Raw genomic sequence first — 22272 nt, 5'->3', positions numbered from 1 at the left:
TTTGGTCGTACCTTGATTTTTATGTTACTGGCTCTGATATCAGGCAGACTAGAAATCCGGGTGAATTAACTGAAATGTAACAAATTGGGCAAATGTGGGGTGTGACCCGTTCTCTGTCACTTTTTGGAGGTTTGAGTTCTGTTCTTAACCAACTGCATTGCCTCTTCCGGCTCTTTCAATCTGTCTCATTTAGAAGTTTGCTCGTTTTGTCAGTTTCTGCCATTTGATGTAGAGTGCAGAGCTGCAATCTTTCAGTTGGTTAGTTACACCCACTTGAAGCACATTGATTTTTTAGCTTCAGGTCAAGTGGCAAGGTGGCAAACGACAGCTGGGCGCTGCTGCTCAGGCAGAAGCTCCTCTGAAACAAAAGGAATATCTGCTGCACACATAAATGATTTGTAGGATTGCAGGAAAATGGGTTGATCGGGAGTTTCATAATGTCAGTTTGCATTTCTTAGTGCAAAAGGTGAATCTGTTGTGTAGAGATCTTTCCTATTCTGATTAATACAGAAGGATTCAGGAAGCTACTGGAAGGTTTCTTCTCTGTGTGAAAGAAGGTTCTTGTTTGGGTTATATCCATTACTTTTTTTCTTTTAAAAAAAATGTTTAGGGGTACTCTCAGTTTGACTCAAGAAAACCACCATTTTATAGTTCAAATCGGGGAAAATAAATACAGTAAATGGACAAAAGTATAAAGATTCACAAAATGTTTAGGGGTATGGGCAGTGCTTTTTTTCTAAAAAAATGTTTAGGGGTGCTCTCATTTTGACTCAAGAAAATCACCATTTTACAGTTCGAATCAGGAAAAATAAATACAGTAAATGGACAAAAGTGCAAAGTTTCACAAAATGCTTAGGGGTATGCGTACCCCCAGAAAAAAAACAATGGTTATATCTTCTGAGAAGCTGAGTACAGCTGGTTTAAACTGGTTCTCTTATCTTTCTGTCAAGGTCACGCTGAGTATAATAGTCAGGCCAGAAGGAGCCTAGGTCTCACTCACTCTCTCTTTCTGTCTCTCTTTTGTTCTGGTGTTCTGTACATAGGATGCTTAGTGTAAAGGCTTAGTTTACTATAAGTACCAGTAATTGTAAGTTTGTTAAGTCTGCTGCAACTGGATTTTCTTATGGACAGTGCCAATCTTGAATGTATAGGATTTGTGACCATTATGCTCATTTGCCTTCAGTAGCAGTAAAGCTCTCCTGGATGAAATATTGCCTCTGGTCTATTATTTTGGGAATCCTGCAATGTGTTTAAGTTTCTCCTCCCCACGTATGACACATAATCCTATTAATTCCCATACTAATAGAGCTTGCATTGCGCAACCTTGACCACAGTTGCCCATGCATTGGAACCTCAATATGTTACTGCTATGTACTCTATGGGGGACTACCCTTCAGGCTGGTCTGAAGGCAGCAGGTAGTGGTGGCTAGGTCGCTTGTGGGGCAAACTACCAGACAGTGCTGGATTTATATATAGGCCAAGTAGGCTGAAGCCTAGGGCCTGTAAATCGATGGGGCCTCGCCAGCCTGCCCTCTCCCCAGTGCTGCTGTCTCTCCTCTCCCAAAATTGCAAACCCAATACTTCATGTGAGGGCAGGACAACTTGGACCGCTAAGCACTCGTCAGGAGAGCTATGAGATTCAGGTGAGGGCCAGATGCCTTGTCAACCCCAGCAGGTATATAACAGGAAGAGTGCCCAGGTCTCAAAATGTTTACAAAGTTCAGTTATTGCAAAAGTTTTTCAGTGTTAATTTTATGCATTTTTTAAAATGAGGGCTGGGATATCAGCAGGCGCTAGAGAATGAGTGAAAATATTATTGTTTGACTTTAAGGTAGGGTTACCAGACGTCCCTGGTCCATGGGGACAGTCCTCAGATTTGCAAATCTGTCCCCGGGAAACGTGGCAGCGGCAGCCTCAGCAGCCCAGAGCCAGCCTGGTAGTGCAGTTGGCTCTGGCTGGCTTCAGGAGCTGCTTGCTGCCATGGCGCCCGCCATTTTTCCTGTGCCACGGCAGCGAGGAGCTCCTGAAGCCAGCCAGTGAGGAGCTCCTGAAGCCAGCCAGAGCCAACTGCACTACCAGGCTGGCCCCTCCTGGCCAACGGCCACCTGCCCATGACTCCCGAGCCTCCCCTGATCTGTCAAAACAAAGGGGGAAGGGGGAAGGATATCAGGGAAGGCTCGGGAGTCATGGGCAGGCAGCGCACTGTTGCCCAGTTTTTTAAAAAAAACTCTGTACATTTATGTTTCACAGGGTGCAAAAGAAGGGCTTTGCACCTTTATACAATATGCATGTGTTCTTGGGCTCAGGGTCTTTTGCCTCACCATCCCCACTACTGACTCCCTGTTGTTACTCAGCTTCAAACAAACAAACAAACAAACAAACAAACAAATAAACAAACAAACAAATAAATAAATAAATAAATTTCTTTCCCCGGATTCATTGAAAAAAAAATCTGGTAACCATACTTTAAGGTGGGTGGAAAAATGAGAAGGAATGGGGAGATACTGAGTACAGTATTTATTTGAAAGGGCAACTTTTTCATCAACGCTATACTTATGGTAGACCGTGCACAATTTAGCTCTGGGGCTCGCCTTCATGCTTCCCCCTATGGTTTTAATAAGTAGCTCTTCTTCTACTAGACATTCCACTAGGACATGGGTTACAGGAATGCCAAAGAGAACTGGAAACATTAAAGTATTTTCAAAGCAGTTAGGTAACTGTTATCTAATTGTATTTCTACAAAACTTATATATGCGTCCTGCCCTCTGAATTGGAGCACAGAGGTGGGGGAGGCTGGGGGATAGCAGGAAGAATGAAATAATGCCAATTACTTACATGAAAAGGCTGGTCAAATATGCTGTGGCACATTTCATATGTTTCTGATGTTTCTGAGTGTATTTCAAGGGTACACACCAAGGGTATGCACAACTCCTGCCTATCTTCCGGAAATGTCACACTGCTCAATCTGCTAACATTTGCAAAGCTTGCTGAAGCTGCAAGAGCTTCCCAGAACCGCTGTCATTATCACTACAGTGGCTACTTTGGCTAAAGGGCTCCTGCTGCTTTTTTAATGGTGCTGCAGAGCGCAGAAATCACATGACAAAGAATTGTCACCTGTCACATCATAACAGCAGGGGTTGCTCAATGCTCTGTCACCTGGAACCTCAACAATAGGTTTTGAGCTACTGCACCTTGTGATGGATTTTGCAAACTGGGAATTATTTGCGCAGATGATTGAAAATGGTGCTTCTGGTGCTGGTAGGTATTTGAGGGGTGTGAATTTGCAGCTGGTAATCAGGGCCAGCCCAATTGTTAGGTGCAGTGAGGTGGCAGCCTTGGGCAATAGATGCAAAGGGATGGGGAGAGCTGGGGAGCCTTTGATCATCATCTGAGATCCTTTGTGTGACTTCCCCATGAGAAGTCCAGAGGGTGGCAACATGGGAATGGGCCTTTTCTGTGGTGGCTCCCCGTCTGTGGAATTTTCTCTCCAGGGAGGCTTACCTGGTGCCTTCATTTAGGTGCCAGGTGAAAAAAAGTTCTCTGTACATTTCCAAGCACAATTCAAAGTGTTGGTGCTAACCTTTAAAGCCCTAAATGGCCTCGGTCCAGTATACCTGAAGGAGCACCTCCACCCCCATCGCTCAGCCCCGACACTGAGGTCCAGCGCCAAGGGCCTTCTATCAGTTCCCTCATTGTGAGAAGTGAGGGAACCAGGCAGAGGGCCTTCTTGGTAGTGGTGCCCACCCTGTGGAACACCCTCCCACCAGATGTCAAGGAAATACATCTTTAGAAGACATCTTTAGAAGACATCTTTAGAAGACATCTGAAGGAAGCCCTGTATTGGAAGTTTTTAATGTTGTAAGTTTTATTCTGTTTCTGTTTATGCTAGAAGCCTCTCAGAGTGGCTGGGGCAACCTAGTCAGATGGACGGGGTACAAATAAATTAGTATTATGAGTATGAGTATCATTTGGCTGATTAACATTCTATGGCCTTTGAAATGTGTTTTGAAGCATGTTCTTGGATTTATTTATGTTTTGTTGTGTATTTTGTGCTCATTTTGCATTTCTGTGTTGTGAACTGCCCTGTGATCTTTGGATGAAGTGCGGTATATAAGTTAAATAAATATTAATAACCATCATCTTCTTTAATAAATTAACAATGACTTCTATCTGTTTGCTTGGAAGATTTAATACTGATTTTAAAGTTGTTGCTTATAAACAGTTGCACACCAGCCCTCTAGGAAGGCTGCACAGTGTATCTGTGTAGGAACAGCTAATTGCAGTGTAAATGGATTTGCAGAAAAGATCTCTCCTGAGAATGAATTGTTTGGTATGGGAGATTTTTCTTGAAACCTTCCTACGTTCCCTCTGTGTATATGATACATATAATATTTAGTGGAAAAACCCTCTCTGGGGAATTCTTGCTGCCTTTCAAGCAGCTTGCTTAAAATGTGTAGCAGCAGACTGTTGGTAGCATGATAGCCTAGAAATAATGATTCACTTAGCCTCTTTGCAGGTTGATCTCATGGTGTTACAGCACAGGTTTAAGCAACAGCAACTAAATGTCTCTTGCAAGTGGCATAGTCTCATAGTGTTGCTGCTACCCCACCAAAATCACCTCACGCCTACATTGCTCCAACTGGGGCAGCTTGTTACAACTCCCATCATCCCTCACCTTTGGCCATACTGGAGAGGATAATGGGAGTACAGGCGCAATGAAGTCAGGAGGGGCTCAATTTACCCACATTTGGTCTACACAATGTTTGACCAGCAAAGGGATGCTTTCAACAGACTTTTGCCTGGTCTCACACATTGCACCAGGTGAATATTCTTTCTATCACAACTGTCCCCTGAGCAAACCAAAGTGAAACCACACTAGAGGAGAAGTGACGTATTTACAAATGTTCAGAGTGTGGTGAATCTTCCCATTTTGCAATTCAAACTAGGAACAGTTTGATTCAACGATCTTGTCCATTGCCTCAGGCAGCTAAATGTCTAGGGCTGGCCCTGACCATTGATTTTCAAACCGTCTTGGGTTTTGGGGAGTTTATCAAATGAATAATGTTGGACAGGCTGCTGCCCTGGCAGACTGCTTTGCCCAACACGACTGACTTTTCCCTGCAATGTGCAATGTACAGGGCAACGATGAGTGCGATGCATCTAGGAGGTGCATATCCAGTTCACAGTGGGCCAAGTGTGGCTCACCACTGCCCTGTGTCTCAGAATCCTTTGGAAGTTCCTGGGATAAATGACTGTGTGTGCTAAATGTCAAATCTCAAACCCTGTTGGATAGCGAAATATCAAAGGGTGCTAAATACAGCTGTCATATATTTGGCGGACATTCAAATATTCAGAAAGAACACTGAGAGGAATTTTGAGGAGCAGATTTGTTCTGCTGTGAATGAGTTTTCCCTCAGCACTGGTACAGTAAGAGGACTGTATACAGTGGTATCTCAGGTTACAGATGCTTCAGGTTACAGACGCTTCAGGTTACCGACCCCGCTAACCCAGAAATAGTACCTTGGGTTTAGAACTTTGCTCCAGGATAAGAACAGAAATCGTGCTCCGGTAGCGCGGCGGCAATGGGAGGCACCATTAGCTAAAGTGGTACCTCAGGATAAGGACAGTTTCAGGTTAAGAAAAATTAAGTTCTTAACCTGAGGTACCACTGTATGTTGTTCTGTGATAATATTTCATGAGCACAGGAATTGCCATGGTGTGCAGGATTCAGCACCCTGGGACTCACTGGTTTTCCTTTCCTTTCCTTGCCTTAAGTATCTAGTCATTTAATGGTGAAGTGACAATGAACGTTTGGCTGTTTCCAGAGTTAGTTGATGTGGGGTGGGTGATTATATCCAGTTGCTGATCTTTTCAGGACTGTTTGGCTACTTCCAGGTATGCACTTCAGCTTTTTCTGGTGAGGAATTTAATTACCTTGGCTGTATACAACTTGGACTTTTAACAAATAATAAAATAAAGAACAGTAAGGTGGTTGGTTCTTCAGTACAAGCTCAGCCTTGAGCTCCACTCCAGATTGTAGTTTTTGTTGCTGTTAATGCAAGTAGGAGACAGGAGTGGACTGTTATCTTAACATGTTTAGGGAAGCTTTTAATATTTGATGAATTATTGTATTTTAATGTTTTCCTGGAAGCTGCCCAGAGTGGCTGGGGAAACCCAGCCAGATGGGCGGGTTATAAATAAAATTATTATTAGTAGTAGTATTAGATGGTTGGGTTGGGAGATACTACACAATGTGGTTGGCAGGTGAGGAAATTAAATGTGAGAAAAAAGAAGTTAACATAAGAAGTCAAAATATGAAGGGGGAAGAGTAAGGAGTGCAGAAAGAAAGAGGGCTGACCTGAAGTGAGCAGGACAAGATCAAAAGTAAATAAAGCAGTTCTGGTTTCTTTTAAAGATGCTATTTGCACTGAGCTGTACAGCTGCTATTTTGAGGAAGCAGACATCTCAGTGTTTCATGCTGAGAGAAAGTTTTAGCTAATGGAGGTTGTTCTTTTTAAGGGTGTTTTCAGGCAAATGATTAAATGCCTTCATTGCATGTAATCTGCCTAATATGAAGAATCAGGACAGCCCCTGGCAACGCGTTCTGAACTCTGGAAAAGCTAAAAGAGGCATGGAATAGAGAGACAGAGATTCCGCATTTAAAAAAAAAAAATTGGTGATGATTATGATGGAGAATATCACAGTACCCTTTAAGTCTTCCCTGTTTCGCACAGGTGCTGTTGTCAGCAGCTTGGCAGAAATACCAGCTCAGCAGCTTTAGATATAGGTGACTAAGAGTGCAACAGCAAGGACTTCCTGTAGGATATTTCCCCCCATCCTTTTAAAAAAATTGATTTCATTTCTAGAAAGGCAGCTCCCAACATGTGGATGTAAAATAATATGCCCCAGAATGAGGCTGACACTTCTTCTTTTGTCTGCTTATGCACTCCAATTCCTTCAAAATGATTGGTCAAAGGTAAAAGGTAAAGGTACCCCTGCTCGTACGGGCCAGTCTTGACAGACTCTAGGGTTGTGCGCTCATCTCACTCTAGAGGCCGGGAGCCAGCGCTGTCTGCAGACACTTCCGGGTCACGTGGCCAGCGTGACAAAGCTGCATCTGGCGAACCGGCACCAGAGCAGCACACGGAATGCTGTTTACCTTCCCGGTCAAAGGTAAGGGCAAATCAACATGATGCCCTGCAGATGTTGTTGGACTCCTGTGCCCATCGGTCCTGCCCAGTGGTCGTGGGTGATCAGACCTGTAGTCCAAGAAGCATTAGAAGGTAAAGGTAAAGGGACCATTAGGTCCAGTCGTGGCCGACTCTGGGGTTGCGGCGCTCATCTCACTTTACTGGCCAAGGGAGCTGATGTTTGTCCACAGATAGTTTTTTCTGGGTCATGTGGCCAGCATGACTAAGCTGCTTCTGGCGAACCAGAGCAGCACACGGAAACGCTGTTTACCTTCCCGCCGGAGTGGTACCTATTTATCTACTTGCACTTTGACGTGCTTTCGAACTGCTAGGTTGGCAGGAGCAGGGACCAAGCAACGGGAGCTCACCCTGTCGCGGGGATTGGAAACCGCCGACCTGATCAGCAAGCCCTAGGCTCTGTGGTTTAACCCACAGCGCCACCCGCGTCCCAACAGCATTAGAAGAGCACCACCCAAAAACATCAGAAGTACACCATTGGTAAAAGGGAATAACATTGATATCATGTGAAAGGTAGACTCAGGTGAAGAGCAGAAGCAAGATGAAATTGAGACAATCAAGTCAGAAAGGGAAGAGTCAGCAGTCAGCTCAGCTTTGTATACACAATCCAGGTACATAGAGCCCACACATTATGCCTACACATTGTCCTACTGTGGCTAGATAAAGCCATGGCAGGGAAGTCACCCACTTGCAGATTGTGACCATTGTCAGGATCCATGGGGATGCCCATCACAGGGGAGAGATGATGGTTCAGGCAAAGGAAGGCCAGCAGATCCTAGTTTATCAGGATGACAAGACAAGGAAATTCAGCAGTTTGAAAAGGGTGCAGGGTGAGGGTTCAGGACCATGGATAGCGCTCGTGAAGCTGATATCAAACATCCAAGTTGCCTGCCCACAAATGCAACCTTCTGGGCAGTTATTAAAGCCAGTGCCTTCTTCTGCAGTCATTAGGTCTTTTAAGATAATGGGGTTTCCACATCTATATTTTTTCTCTCTCAGCATTTTCTTGAGTCCTCAAGGGTCTATAGACCAACCCTCAGAGTCTAGTGGTGTGTCCTCGGGGCTAAGAGGTGGAGAGATTTGCTCCATTGCCAGAAGACTAGGTGGACCAGGGAACAAATTCTAGGATTCTTTCCTTGGCCAAACAAACAGATGTCACTTGGCTTGGCTGTGGAAAATATAGCCTAACAACATGCATGCATTTGGTCGTGCTTCCTTTAATTCCTTTACTGGTATAATTAGAAGTATTGCGATGACCTCCTGAACTTTCTCCCAGCTGCTCTATGAAAAGAAATCAAAATGTTTTTTAAAAAAAATAATGAAAGAAGAAAATAGGGCAGGATGTTCTTTCTGCATTCAGCAACTGAAAGTGAACCCTTCTGATGTAGCAAATTTGTCACCTATTTAATTTTAATGCAAGTCTTGATAAAGCTTAGTTAACGACATAGACCCCAGGGAGTTATGCCATTCACACTTATGCATGAAGTCACCCATGCACAAAATTGAAGTATGTGACATTTTACAGCAGGGCAAAGTTGAAGTTCCTATTGCCCATTGATGCATCCACCTTAAACAGAATGTCCTTCTTTTTAAAACCATGTAAATGATATTATCAGAAAGAGGAGATTCCCTTGGGGACATTTATATCTGTAGGATTATGATATAACTTTTTATTTATTTTTTAATGGTTTTTAGTATCTTTGGAGGAAAAAAATGGCATGTCATTTTCTTCCAATGCGGCACAAAGGAAAAGGCAGTTCCTCTCAAACGTCAAGTCTACTTTTCCCCAATATATGTAAAACAATATATTCCAAATGGCCAAAGGGATGTGGCAAACTGAAATTAAGAAATAATAATAATAATAACAACAATAATAATAATAATAATACAAGAGACACTGAAATTTACAGATTTCCCCATCACTAGGAACTAGATGCCTTGAAGGAGGAAATCTATGCTCTTAAATCTTAGTTGTCTGGATATGTCCTTGAGGTTTCCGATAATAAGCTTAGAATAACAAGGGTTCCTCTGTCAGTAACCTCTTTCATGATGTGGGCTCCAGCCCTGTGGAGGAAAGAGAAATAACCCCCGTTGTGTGTGGAAAGTTAGCAGAATGTGCCAGGGTGTTTCAAAGCAAGCCATTATTCCTCATAAAATATGCTTTTATTTCTCCAGCTCAGGCACTCTGGAAGAGCAAAAGCAGTAGATCATGACTGTTAAACTAGCTATACAACTCCTTTCCTTCAAGGCAATAGCACGGAGCTGGCATAATCAGGTGCTATTTGACAAATGGGACAGGCTAGCAGCGCTGCAGGCGGAATGACGTGGCCCAAGCAGTAAGAGGAGTGGGGAATGGGAGTAAACACAAGCAATAAGGTGGCTGAAATAACACACTTCCTTATATAGCTTAATACTGCGATGGGCAGGCTATCACCATACCTCTTGAGTAATGCTGCAACTGCTTCCATGTTCTCTGTATAAAGGTAAAGGGACCCCTGAACATTAGGTCCAGTCGTGACTGACTCTGGGGTTGCGGCGCTCATCTCGCTTTACTGGCCGAGGGAGCCGGCGTACAGCTTCTGGGTCATGTGGCCAGCATGACTAAGCTGCTTCTGGCGAACCAGAGCAGTGCACGGAAATGCCGTTTACCTTCCCGCCGGAGTGGTACCTATTTATCTACTGGCACTTTGACGTGATTTCGAACTGCTAGGTTGGCAGGAGCATGGGAGCTCACCCTGTTGCAGGGATTCGAACCGCCGACCTTCTGATCGGCAAGTCCTAGGCTCTGTGGTTTAACCCACAACGCCACCCACGTCCCTATGTTCTCCGTATAGACTGGGGTAAAAGTGCGCTTTTACATGCCGTCTTCTTAACAACAAACTACGTTTCCCACGAATACCCCAATGGTGAAGATCCTTTGACTTGTTCTGCTACCTGAGCGCGTATTTTATTTCTCAATATCATATAGCAGTCGCTAGCTAATGCCAGGAAACCTTCTCCAGCCAAGTTCTACAGGAGATGCATGGTTTGGAGAAGGTATCCTACAGTTGCCTAGCAACCCAAGCTCATCTTCCCTCCCCTGTCCCCTAAATTCAATAAAATGGTCACCCCAGCAGGGATTAATCTGCCACCTTAGCACAACAACAGGCAGCAAAAGAATGCACAGCCATTGTTCATTTGTTGCAAGTGTTCCTTTTGCATGTGGAAGGAACAGACGGACACAAGCACTGAATTGAACTCGGCCACTGCATTTATTATTTACAGTTACAGCAAACTGAACAGGATCACTACAACAGGGAAAGGGATTTCCTGGTCCTCCCCCAGGAACCAACTTGGCTGTCATTGCCAGAATGGTTCCTTGAAGGCTAGTTTAGAAAGGTTTTTATAAAAGGGGAAGGAGAGAGAAATGGCCATTATGCACATTGAGAAAAAAGTGAAGTCATTCCAAAACTCAGGGACTTTCTTTTTTAAAAAATAATTTTTATTGAATGATTTTATGTTACAAAAAACAATACAGTCATACTGCTACTAAATATAATTAAGAAATAAAAATTACATACATCAATATTTAGTTTGTTATTTGTTATTTACCGTCTTGTTGTTGTTGTTGTTGTTGTTTAGTCGTTTAGTCGTGTCCAACTCTTCGTGACCCCCTGGACCAGAGCACGCCAGGCATTCCTGTCTTCCACTGCCCCCCGCAGTTTGGTCAGACTCATGTTTGTAGCTTCGAGAACACTGCCCAACCATCTCGTCCTCTGTCCTCCCTTTCTCCTTGTGCCCTCCATCTTTCCCAACACCAGGATCTTTTCCAGGGAGTCTTCTCTTCTCATGAGGTGGCCAAAGTATTGGAGCCTCAGCTTCAGGATCTGTCCTTCCAGTGAGCACTCAGGGCTGATTTCCTTAAGAATGGATACGTTTGATCTTCTTGCAGTCCATGGGACTCTCAAGAGTCTCCTCCAGCACCATAATTCAAAAGCATCAGTTCTTTGGCGATCAGCCTTCTTTATGGTCCAGCTCTCACTTCCATACATCACTACTGGGAAAACCATGACTTTAACTATATGGACCTTTGTTGGCAAGGTGATGTCTCTGCTGTTTAAGATACTGTCTAAGTTTGCCATTGCCTTTCTCCCAAGGAGCAGGCGTCTTTTAATTTCGTGACTGCTGTCACCATCTGCAGTGATCATGGAGCCCAAGAAAGTAAAATCTCTCACTACCTCCATTTCTTCCCCTTCTATTTGCCAGGAGGTGATGGGACCAGTGGCCATGATCTTTGTTTTTTTTTTTTTATGTTGAGCTTCAGACCATATTTTGCGCTCTCCTCTTTCACCCTCATTAAAAGGTTCTTTAATTCCTCCTCACATTCTGCCATCAAGGTTGTGTCATCTGCATATCTGAGGTTGTTGATATTTCTTCTGGCAATCTTAATTCCAATTTGGGATTCATCCAGCCCAGCCTTTCGCATGATGAATTCTGCATATAATTTAAATAAGCAGGGAGACAATATACAGCCTTGCCGTACTCCTTTCCCAATTTTGAACCAATCAGTTGTTTCATATCCAGTTCTAACTGTAGCTTCTTGTCCCACATAGAGATTTCTCAGGAGACAGATGAGGTGATCAGACACTCCCCTTTCTTTAAGAACTTGCCATAGTTTGCTGTGGTCGACACAGTCAAAAGCTTTTGCATAGTCGATGAAGCAGAAGTAGATGTCTTTCTCGAACTCTCTAGCTTTCTCCATAATCCAGCGCATGTTTGCAATTTGGTCTCTGGTTCCTCTGCCCCTTCGAAATCCAGCTTGCACTTCTGGGAGTTCTCGGTCCACATACTGTTTAAGCCTGCCTTAAAGAATTTTAAGTATAACCTTGCTAGCATGTGAAATGAGTGCAATTGTGCGATAGTTGGAGCATTCTTTGGCACTGCCCTTCTTTGGGATTGGGATGTAGACTGATCTTCTCCAATCCGCTGGCCACTGCTAAGTTTTCCAAATTTGCTGGCATATTGAGTGTAGCACTTTAACAGCATCATCGTTTAAAATTTTAAATAGTTCAGCTGGAATATCATCACTTCCACTCGCCTTGTTATTAGCAGTGCTTTCTAACGCTCATTTGACTTCACTCTCCAGGATGTCTGGCTCAAGGTCAGCAACCACACTACCTGGGGTGTACGAGCCATCCATTTCTTTCTGGTATAATTCCTCTGTGTATTCTTGCCACCTCTTCTTGATGTCTTCTGCTTCTGTTAGGTCCTTTCCACTTTTGTCTTTTATTATGGTAATCTTTGTACGAAATGTTCCTTTCATATCTCCAATTTTCTTGAACAGATCTCTGGTTTTCCCCATTCTACTGGTTTCCTCTATTTCTTTGCATTGCTCGTTTAAGAAGGCCTTCTTGTCTCTCCTTGCTATTCTTTGGAAATCTGCATTCAATTTCCTGTATCTTACACTATCTCCCTCGCACTTTGCTTGCCTTCTCTCTCCCGCTATTTGTAAGGCCTCATTGGACAGCCACTTTGCTTTCTTGCATTTCCTTTTCGTTGGGATGATTTTAGTTGCTGCCTCCTGTATAATGTTGCGAGCCTCCACCCATAGTTCTTCAGGCACTCTGTCCACCAAATCTAAATCCTTAAACCTGTTCCTCACTTCCACTGTGTATTCATAAGGGATTTGACTTAGATTGTATCTTACCGGCCCATTGGTTTTCCTACTTTCTTCAGTTTAAGCTTGAATTTTGCTGTAAGAAGCTGATGATCTGAGCCACAGTCAGCTCCAGGTCTTGTTTTTGCTGACTGTATAGAGCTTCTCCATCTTTGGCTGCAGAGAATATAATCAATCTGATTTCGATGTTGCCCATCTGGTGATGTCCACGTGTAGAGTCGTCTCTTGTGTTGTTGGAAAAGCGTGTTTGTGATGACCAGCTTGTTCTCTTGGCAGAACTCTATTAGCCTTTGCCCTGCTTCGTTTTGAACTCCAAGGCCAAACTTGCCAGTTGTTCCTTTTTTCTCTTGACTCCCTACTTTAGCATTCCAATCCCCTATAATAAGAAGAACATCCTTCTTTGGTGTCATTTCTATAAGGTGTTGTAAGTCTTCATAGAATTGGTCAATTTCAGTTTCTTCAGCACCAGTGGTTGGTGCATAAACTTGGATTACTGTGATGTTAAAAGGTCTGCCTTGGATTCATATCGAGATCATTCTATCATTTTTGAGATTGCATCCCAGTACAGCTTTCGCCACTCTTTTGTTGACTATGAGGGCCACTCCATTTCTTTTACGGGATTCTTGCCCACAGTAGTAGATATGATGGTCATCCGAACTGAATTCGCCCATCCCAGTCCATTTTAGTTCACTGATGCCCAGGATGTCAATATTTATTCTTGCCATCTCATTTTTGACCACATCCAACTTACCAAGGTTCATGGTTCTTACATTCCAAGTTCCTATGCAATATTTTTCTTTACAGCATTGGACTTTCCTTTCACTTCCAGGCATATCCGCAACTGAGCGTCCTTTCGGCTTTGGCCCAGCCGCTTCATCAGCTCTGAATCTACTTGTACTTGTCCTCCGCTCTTCCTCAGTAGCATGTTGGACACCTTCCTACCTGAGGGGCTCATCTTCCAGTGTCATAACTTTTATATGCCTGTTGCCTTTGTCCATGGAGTTTTCTTGGCAGAGATACTAGAGTGGCTTGCCGGTTCCTGCTCCAGGTGGATCACGTTTGGTCAAAGCTCTCCACTATGACCTGTCCATCTTGGGTGTCCCTGCACAACATAGTTCATAGCTTCTCTGAGTTATTCAAGCCCCTTCGCCACGGCAAGGCAGTGATCCATGAAGGGGATTTACCGTCTTATTTCCTCCCAAACATTGAATACAACAACACACATATGTGCAGACACCCACACACCCACACCCACACACAAAATGATAATAATGAAAGTAAATATTTTTTCCCCTTTTATCTTCCAAAATCTTTTCTTCAACTTTGACTTCCTGTCAAGTCCCTCTGCATATATTTTATCTTACATTTGAATGTACACAAAACAATAAACCTTTCTATATAATTTTTCTAATACATTCTGAAAACATAATAAATCCTTAATTGTTGTCCACCTCCTTTTAGTTCCTTTATCACTCAAATGCTAGCATGGAGTCAAAACTATTATTGCATTTTTGAACATATCTTCTATAACCATCCCATTTCTCCCCAAATTTTTGCTTTGAGTTTCCTCTGAGTTTACTAGTCAGTTGAGCCGTCTCCACGAATTCCTGTAATTTGATTTGCCGATCTGTTATTTTTGGAGCCTCATGATCTTTCCATCCCTTGGCCCAAAACTCAGGGACTTTCAATGAAGCTGAACATGGGAAGATTTGGGACAGACAACAGACAGTGAATAGTTAAACTATGGAATTCGACACCTCTGGAGTTCCTTTGAGGCCTTTGGATTCTGGGTCAAATGCTCACCAGGAGAAAACCTGCTACAAAAGTTACAGCAGGCTCTGTGTAGAAAAACTTCTGTGCTGCAATGATAATCCTTCTTGATATCTTCACTTTACAGTATAGAGCTCCCACAGGGGTATTCACTCTCTGTGACTGGCTTGGTGTGATCTTCTGGGGAAAGGGTTGAATGCTGACCTCAGATCTCCCATGCCTATGAATTACCTTGCCTTCAATGCAGAATTACACCACCTTGTCAATTTTATATTAAATCAGGTTTCAGGTTGCAGTCTATAAAATGAAAATAATATTGGAACTGCCTCACGAGGTAATTTATTATTTGTACCCCGCCCATCTGGCTGGGTTTCCCCAGCCACTCTGGGCGGCTTCCATAGAAACCAAAAATACACTAAAATATCACAGATTAAAAACTTCCCTGAACAGGGCTGCCTTAAGATGTCTTCTGAATGTCAGGTAGTTATTTATCGCTTTGACATCTGCTGGAAGGGCGTTCCACAGGGCGGGCGCCACTACCGAGAAGGCCCTCTGCCTGGTTCCCTGTAGCTTTGCTTCTCGCAGCGAGGGAACCGCCAGAAGGCCCTCGGTGCTGGACCTCAGCGTCCGGGCAGAACGATGGGGGTGGAGACGCTCCTTCAGGTATACTGGGCCGAGGCCGTTTAGGGCTTTAGGTTGTTAAAGGTTTGCATGTGGTAAGAATGATAAACTAAGGTGCAGGGAAATAAAAGTCCACTTCATTTTACGTCTTTAGCTTTTCCCTCTAGAGACATTTGCCTGCACTGTTTGCATGATTCTGTGCTTTTAACTGCCTGGATTGCATTGGTTGATCTCAGTTGTGTCAGTGCAGAAAGTTGAAAAGCGAGTGGCCCTGCCTTTCACTGCAGGGGGGTGGACTGGATGACCTTTGGATTCTTTTGATCTCATTAGTCTTTTCGACTCCGTAAAAGGTCATAGATCAGTGATAGAGAATTTGCTTTAAATGAAAAACGTCCCAGGTTCACTGTCGTAAAAACAGGAAATGGACAACAACAGGAAATGGAATTTGAGCATATGGAACTGGGCATAAATTAAAGGATATACAGTGGTTCCTTGGGTTACATACGCTTCAGGTTACAGACTCCACTAACCCAGAAATAGTACCTCGGGTTAAGAACTTTGCTTCAGGATGAGAACAGAAATCGTGCTCTGGCGGTGCGGCGGCAGCGGGAGGCCCCTTTAGCTAAAGTGGTGCTTCTGTTTAAGAACAGTTTCAGGTTAAGAACGGACCTCCGGAACAAATTAAGTTCTTAACCCGAGGTACTACTGTGCAGTATAATAAGAAAAAAATGGACTTTTATTCCAGTATGTGAGCACAGTGGAGAGATTTTAATATGGACATGGATGGAAGAATGTATTTTCACCCAAAATGGAGGAATGGTGGTGGGAATTAAAGGAGGCAAAGTTAATTACACCCAAGGGCGCAAGCCTGGGCAGTGTGTATGGAGGCCCTGAGCTGCCCAGATGACAACGCCCCTCTCAGCCTCACTGATGTGATCTAAAGGAAATCAGAGGAATATGTTTGGCATCAGCTTGGCTGCAGGAGCTACAAGAAGAAGGCATACAAGGCACCACCAAACCATCTTAGGGACTCCAACCTGGATTTGTGTAGGGTTTACTCCTTAGCCTTTTCTTCTCCCAAAGATATCCCACAAGGCAGCAGAGGTTTAGGGCAGAGTTTTCCTTCTCCTAGATGGACTATCTTCCCAGGTTGCCAAGCCCCATCTGCCCCTCACTTCCCTCTACAGCACATGCAGAAACTGCCTTCTTGACCATTGGACCCCATTTGCTCAATCCTCTGGAGCCTGTCTCTGCATGCAAGCCAAGTCCCTAACTCACAGAAGGAGAGCCTTGGCTACCCTCATCACACTGGCCTGCGAGAGCTCCAGTTGGAGAACAGCCTTTACCAAAGGTGTCATGGGCTTTGAAGACACTCAAACTCAGGATGCAAGGGAGAAACGTGCTAGGAGGAAGGCACACTTGGAACCAAGGAGAAGAGTCGGTGGAAGAAGATTGGAAAAAAATTAAAGTTTATCTTCAAAAATATTGTAAAATTAAGGATTGTTAGAAAGATGTTGGAAAAAGAAAATTATGTGGTTTTGGCAGAAATGACATAAAGGATTAAGTAAAAATGAATTGATGAAAGAGAGAACGTAAAATTATAGTATATTAAGACAAATTATTAAGATAAAAAACAAGGTTGGAAGGATTTGCTGAAATAACAATTTGAATTAGAATACAAAAATGGGGGGTGTGAGGAGGTCAAGGAAATAAGTAAAGGAAAGAAAGCTATGTAAAGGTTCGATTTGTTCTTTTTTTTTCTTATTAATTGATTGTATTTTTTCTGTCTTTTTTCTGTTTCTTTTTTCTCTTTTTTCTTTTTGTAACCTTTAAAATTTTGAATAAATATTATTAAAAAAAAAAAAAAAAGGAAGGCACACTTGGCAAATCGACACCGTGATCAGCTCCCGCCTGGAAACCAATGTCCCCACTGTGGAAGGACGTGTGGATCCAGAATTGGCCTCCACAGTCACTTAGTGACTCATTGTTAAAACCGTGTTTATGGAAGACAATCTTACTCGGCTACGAGTGATCGCCAAAGAAGAAGCCAGCCAGTCTAAACCATTCCCAAGGTGTGTCTGCTGTCACATGCTGACAGCTTCTAGGAGCCACAGGTGAGAGGTGAGTGCAGGTTGGGGACCAAAGGTGGATAAACTACCCCAGAAGGAGCATGACATGTTCCCCACCAGAGGAACTACCCCATACATCCCTCAAGGCCACGTACACTATTGTATTAACAATGACTGTTTCAATATGTGTAAGGAGAAATGAAATATCAGGCAACAGTTGAATGTTGTAGGTCTAATTCAGCTGTGGGGATCAGGTGAAGGCAAAAGCCATGAGAGCAACTCTAAAGTGATTTATCTAGTCTCCATGACAGGTAATCATAGTCCCATCATTCCAATATTTCTTGCTCTTGATCGTCTTCTTTAATTCAAATTGTGGCTTTGAGTCCCACACAAGCAAGGATGCACTGCCAGAAGCTCAGGGTAGTTGTTTGTTCAGCATGTTATTGCCAAATTGATGAGAGGATTGGGAGGGTTTTCTGCCTTGGGTATAATTCTGCATCCCTCTACATGTCATGGCTTTGTCTTCTGTCTCTTAGCCAGCCTGTGAAACAGCTAGATTCTATGTATTCCAAAGCAGGGTGATTTACGAGTGGAAAAACCCAGCTCTCTCTTCCCCCTGCCTGGGATAACACTGATCCCCAGGTTCATAAGAATAAATGAAAGACTTGTCAGCTGGAAAAGACTTCTATCGCATGACAGGTGCTTTTATTTTAATTAACTGAAGGGGATAGTAAAATCAACAGTCACACATCAATCTAGATCAGTCTTCTAAAACAGAATATTGCAGATGGCTTCCATGGTGCTATGTTCTGCATGGTGGCCTCAGCAATACAAGGGTCAATAGTTCAGGTTCTGGGAAACAGAGCAGGTTGAAGATAAGGTCCAAGGCAGGCAGGGACGGGAAACATCTGATCCTTCAGATATTGTGGGGACTACAGCCCCTGCCATTCCTGTCCATTGGCCATTCTGGCTGGAACTGATGGGAGTTTGAGTCCAGCAAGGAGTCTAAAACAAGGGCTTCAGAATGTAATCTCATTCTAGATAGCACCATAAAGATAACAGCAGCAGCAGCAGCAGCAGCAGCAGCAACAACAACAACAACAACAACAACAACAACAACAACAACAACTCTGGGCGGCTTCCAACTAAATATTAAAATACAATAGTCCTTCAGATATTAAAAGCTTCCCTAAACAGGGTTGCCTTCAGTTGCCTCCTAAAAGTCTGGTAGTTGTTTTTTCCTTTGACATCTGGTGGGAGGGTGTTCCACAGGGCGGGTGCCACTACCGAAAAGGCCCTCTGCCTGGTTCCCTGTAACCTTGCTTCTCGCAGTGAAGGAACCACCAGAAAACCCTCAGAGCTGGACCTCAGAGTCCGGGCAGAATGATATTTTTTGTTATTTTTCTTTGCCACTATCAACAGGTGCAGTGGGACATAGCTCAGTGGCAGAGTATCTGCTTTGCACACAGAAGACCCCGGGTTCATCTCCACAAAGGGCTAGGAGAGACTTCTATCCGAAATCCTGGAGAACCACGGCCAATCAATGTAGACAATTCTGAGCTAGGCTGATGATGTCCTCACTCGGTATGAGGCTTACGGGACAGATCAAGGGGATCAGGACAAGCCCACACGATTGGCCCTTCCACATGATATGGGAACCAACTATGGAAGAGGCCAAGGGACCCTGGTTTAGAAAACATGAATGATACATCTGCTCTTGCTGTGGGACTTTCAACGCTTTTGCCAGATGGCAGCATCATGTTCTGAGTCACAAGCTGATGTTTAAATTTAGTTTTACAAACCAGTTTGTGTTGCTCTGTTGGCGAATTGATATTTGGCAAGAAAAGGCGGAATCTGCTGAACGTATCGTTTTCCTGATTTTATCTGTGTTTTTATTGGGAACTATTTCGTGCATGCTTGTTTTTTTAACAGTTTTGTGGGTTTTAGGATGCTGTAGGGTGCACACTGCTTCGAGAGTTTTGTAATATAAGCAGTCTCTAAATCTTTCTAAAAAAAATATACCCCAGAAACATTGTTACGGAACCTCATGAGACAAGGGACTTGGGGTTGGGAGCTCAAAACCCCTCCTAGCCTTCAAAATAATTGCTCCCTCCTGGGGACTGGCACCTCCTCCCGACATTCCTTGACCTGTCCTATGCATGTTTACTCAGAAGTAAACCCTACTGTGCTCAATGGGGCTTGCCCCCTAGCAAATATGTTAAGGTAGGATTGGCACTTTAGTTTGGGGGTGGGGGCCTGGGGGCCCTTCAGATGTAATTGGACTACATCTTCCATCTTCCTTTCCCTTTGCCATGCTGGCAGGGGTTGATAGGAGTTGGAGTCCCACAAAAATATGGAGGGCACAGGTTCCTCACTGCTGTTTTAGCCTTTCAACAGGAGTAGGAAATGTGTTGCGCCCATGAGAACCTAAAGCCCTTACCCCAAGATTTGTTACAACTATTCCCCTCAGAGCAGGGATGGTGATCCTACAGCCCTGTGGGTGGTTTTGAGCTCCATATGAGAAGTTGGGAGCCCTGTGGGTGTTTTTGAGTTCTGTATGAGAGGTTGTAGTACAAGCTCTGGAGGGCACCAGTTTCCCTGCCCTAATGGGTGAGCATTGTGTGTGTGTCCCCTGTGCTTGTGTTTCCACACATTTCTCTCCAGAAGTTCCCTTGAATGTTGTTGTTTAGTCGTTTAGTCATGTCTGACTCTTTGTGACCCCATGTACCAGAGAACGCCAGGCACTCCTGTCTTCCATTGCCTCCCGCAGTTTGGTCAAACTTATGTTGGTAGCTTCGAGAACACGGTCCAACCATTTTGGCCTTCTCTTGTCCCCTTCTCCTTGTGCCCTTCATCTTTCCCAACAACAGGGTCTTTTCCAGGGGGTCTTCTCTTCTCATGAGGTGGCCAAAGTATTGGAGCCTCAGCTTCAGGATCTGTCCTTCCAGTGAGCACTCAGGGCTGATTTCCTTCAGAATGGACAGGTTTGATCTTCTTGCAGTCCATGGGACTCTCAAGAGTCTCCACCAGCACCATAATTCAAAATCGCTTGAATGTAGCATGACTAAAATAAGAAAGGTTGCTTCTGGTTCGTTCTTAGGTCTATATACTTGTGGGGTTTTATGTTTATTTTGGGCTCCTGCTGAACTCTGGGTCTCTCGATCTCAATCCAATGTATCCCTATGTCTATGATGATAGGCCATTGCAGTGCAGGGGTTGCTGGCGGAAATCTGAGGGACCGTTGTGGCTCTAGTCCATTGGATATGATACCTAAAGACCACTGTTTAAGTTTCCAGACAGCTGAGGTTCAATGCGTTCACAATGGGTTCAACCATTTGAAGCTAGTCCCTAAAAACTACCCCTTTGTAGTTGTCCCCTAAAAACCACCGTGTAAGCAATTATGTTGATGTAGAGATGATCCCTGAGAAGACCCAATGCATTCAGATGGAACCAGTGCATTGCAATGGCCATTGCCATTGGGTACTTCCTTCCCTAGATACTTCTCTGCAGCATTCTGCTTGCAAAATCTGCATAGCACAGGGAAACAGAAGCTTTTCCCACCTGAGCGCCACATTCCCTTCTAGGGGATTTCCTGGGGCCCCACATCCCAGTGGTGGGCAAGGAGCAGAGACATATGTGGGTAGAGCAAATGTAAGTTTTAGCTTTGTACAGTAGGCTGGTTTCTACACACATCCACAGACCCCTCTCTACTCTCCAGAAGCATTATCAAAGCATGGCCAGTGAAGGGGGTGGCCAATGGAGAGGATCAAGGGCCAGACAGGGAGGAGCTGAGGGCCGCTTTTGGCTCCTCCACCTGAAGTTCCCCACCACTTACATAGTACAGTGGTACCTCGGGTTACATACGCTTCAGGTTACAGACTCCGCTAACCCAGAAATAGTGCTTCAGGTTAAGAACTTTGCTTCAGGATGAGAACAGAAATTGCGCGGCGGCAGCGGGAGGCCCCATTAGCTAAAGTGATGCTTCAGGTTAAGAACAGTTTCAGGTTAAGAACGGACCTCTGGAATGAATTAAGTACTTAAACCAAGGTACCACCATACATGACTAAAGGTGATAGTCATAATGCTTGTAGTATTGTGGCACTGATTTATTTAAAATTGTTGTGTTAATTTAAATGACTTTTTAATTTATTTTTTAAAAAGTCATGTGAGAACACTGGCAAAAATAGAAACCTTTCTCTCCCAAATAATCTTTGTCTCTCTCTCTCTCTCTCTCCGCTTTCTGTCTCTCTTTCGGAACAAACCTTTTGTATACTAAAGATATTTTGATGCCACCCACAGGAAGAAGATGGTATTTTTGGTTCCTCTGCCTTTCTTCCTTGGAACAGCTGAACATCCTATTGGTGGGGAGGAAAACCTGATCTCTTCAGCAGTGCTGGATGGAGACTTAGCAGTTAAATCTAGCAAAGAGTCGAACTGGTGAGAAGCATATCAGAGTGATATATAAATAACCACAGGGTGAGATTCAAGGCTGTTTCTTCTATACATAATAATGTCTAGGCTCTGTGGCTCTGCCACCCCCATCCCCAGGCTGGTTTATGAGACAAGCAAAGACAGGAAGCATGCTTTAAAAATATTCCTCTTGGAGCAGTTAAATGATGATCGTATACTTAACATGAAGCACGTTGTGTTTGTCTATAATTTCCCCCCAGTATTTCTCTGGAACAATATGCACTGGATTAGTGGCTGGTGGAAGGTAGATTTGTATTCTCTATAGTCAATTTCTGGGGTGATAGATCAGCAACAGTAATGATAGCAAAACAACTTTTCCTGTCTAAATTGGGCAGCTTAAATGAAGGAAGGTAACCAGGGACGGACTTTTATATGAAAGGACTGTGAGTTCTGATCTCACACAGAAAACAAATCTCTAGGCTCAGAATGTGCTCAGGGGTGCCCTGCTCTTTAATACGAACTGTACAACTTTTGTACC

General features: G+C 43.9%; 1 protein-coding gene across 3 annotated transcripts in view; it reads left to right on the top strand.

The window, feature by feature from the left end:
• Positions 1-22272, top strand: part of CPNE4 (copine 4) — a 274129-nt gene that overhangs the window by 35777 nt on the left and 216080 nt on the right. For 2 of the 3 annotated variants that reach the window (XM_079947325.1, XM_079947326.1), the window contains exon 2: positions 21624-21761. The gene's annotated coding sequence lies outside the window, so the exon portion shown is untranslated. Of the gene's footprint in view, positions 1-21623; positions 21801-22272 lie in introns of all 3 variants that reach the window. The other variant, XM_079947327.1, reaches the window with a different exon arrangement.

Source organism: Podarcis cretensis (assembly GCF_951804945.1).
Source record: "Podarcis cretensis genome assembly, chromosome: 12".
Classification (NCBI taxonomy): Eukaryota; Metazoa; Chordata; class Lepidosauria; order Squamata; family Lacertidae; genus Podarcis; species Podarcis cretensis.
Note: the sequence above shows the minus strand (reverse complement) of the source record. Positions and strands in the feature narration are given on the sequence as shown.